The sequence below is a fragment of the Aotus nancymaae genome, unplaced genomic scaffold (genome assembly GCF_030222135.1).
Source record: "Aotus nancymaae isolate 86718 unplaced genomic scaffold, 86718_ANA_hifiasm-v0.15.2.pri h1tg000020l, whole genome shotgun sequence".
NCBI lineage: Eukaryota > Metazoa > Chordata > Mammalia > Primates > Aotidae > Aotus > Aotus nancymaae.
Window position 1 is genome coordinate 58,995,262 of NW_026988432.1, and position 1,739 is coordinate 58,997,000.

Below are 1,739 nucleotides of genomic sequence, written 5' to 3' on the forward strand. Positions count from 1 at the left end.
CCACACACCCATCAGAATGACTGCATTTTTTTAATTTAATTTTTTTTTTTTTACCAGACAGTCTTGCTCTGTTGCCCAGGCTGGAGTGCAGTGGCACGATCTTGGCTCACTGCAGTCTCCACCTCCTGGTTTCAAGCAATTCTTGTGCCTCAGCCTCCCAAGAAGCTGGGATTACAGGCATGCCCCAACATGCCTGGCTAATTTTTTAGTAGAGACGGGGTTTCGCCATTGTGGCCAGGCTGGTCTCGAACTCCTGACCTCATGTGATCCGCCCGCCTTGGCCTCTCAAAGTGCTGGGATTACAGGTATGAGCCACCATGCCTGGTCAGAATGGTCAAAATTGTTAAAGTTGCCCAATGCCAACTGTTGGAGGTATTACTAGTGCCAAGGGCATGCAGTGACCAACCAGCACTCAGACACATCACTGGTTCAAATCCAAATTGTACAACCTTTTTTTTTTGGACAGGAAGCAGAAATTATTGGTGAGTATTAAGAGGGGGCAGCATAGTGGAAGCCCTCATGAGTGCAGGGCCTGCCTCTTGTCCAGAGGGCCACGACTGGGGATGTACTTGACTCCACAGCCATCTGGGATAAGCCCCTTCTCAGCCACCATGTCTTCAGATTCATTGGCATTCAACATGATGAAGCTCCACTTCTTTGAGATGTGGATCTTCTGGTGGCCAGGGAACTTGAATTTGGCCCTGCACAGGGTTTCAATCACATGCTCATTGTTCTGCAGCTGAGTGCGAATGGACATGATAACTTGGCCAATGTGAGCCCTGGCCACAGTGCCCTGGGGCTTTCCACAGTGACTGTTTGGAGCCTACATTGGGGTAGTGAAAGGTCAGAGACATGAACATACATCTGAAAGGCCTGTCTCCAGGGTCCCTTAGAGCAACTCATACAAGAAACAGGCTGCAGACACTACACAGGAAGCTGCTGTTTGCAGCCACTGCATATGTACAACTTCTTTTAATTTTTTTTTTTTTTTAAGAGATGGGATCTCCCTATGTTGCCCAAACAGGACTTGAACTCCTGCCCTCAAGCAATCCTTTTGCCTCTGCCTCCTAAGTAGCTGGGACTATGGGTATCTAGCGTCAAACTGTAACAACTTTAGAAAACGGTTTGATATTATCTAGAAAGTTGAACGTGCACACACGCAGGGATCAGTAATTCCAATGTTATGTACATGCCCTCTCTTGAGGGGTGTGGCAGCTCACATCTGTAATCTGAGCACTTTGGGAGGTGGAGGCAGGGGGATCACCTGAGGTCAGGAGTTTGAAACCAGCCTGACCAATGGTGAAACCTTGTCTCTACTGAAAATACAAAAGTTAGCCAGGTGTGGTGGCACACGCCTGTAATCCGAGATACTCAGGAGGCTGAGGCAGGAGAATTGCTTGAACTCAGGAGGCAGAGGTTGCAGTGAGCCGAGATCACACCACTGCACTCCAGTCAGGGTGACAGAGCAAGACACTGTCTCAAAAATAAATAAATAAATAAATAAATAAATAAATAAAATAAGAAAGTGGGACCTGAAGGATGCTTGCTTGGTGTAACTAACACAATTGGTAGGAGCCAACTATTTCCAATTTAAAGTCTCAGTAGCCTTTGGGCCAGGTGTGGTGGCTCATGGCTCTAATCCCAGCACTTTAGGAGGTCAAGGCAGTTGGATCGTTTGAGCCCAGGAGTTTGGGACCAGCCTGGGCAGGATGGCAAAACCCTGTCTCTCAAAAAACAAA

The 1,739-nt window shown here is 47.6% G+C and overlaps 1 pseudogene; it reads right to left on the bottom strand.

Moving 5' to 3' along the window:
• Positions 1–871: 871 nt before the first annotated feature.
• On the bottom strand, positions 872–966 carry LOC135276143 (small nucleolar RNA SNORA70; annotated as a pseudogene).
• Positions 967–1,739: the final 773 nt, after the last annotated feature.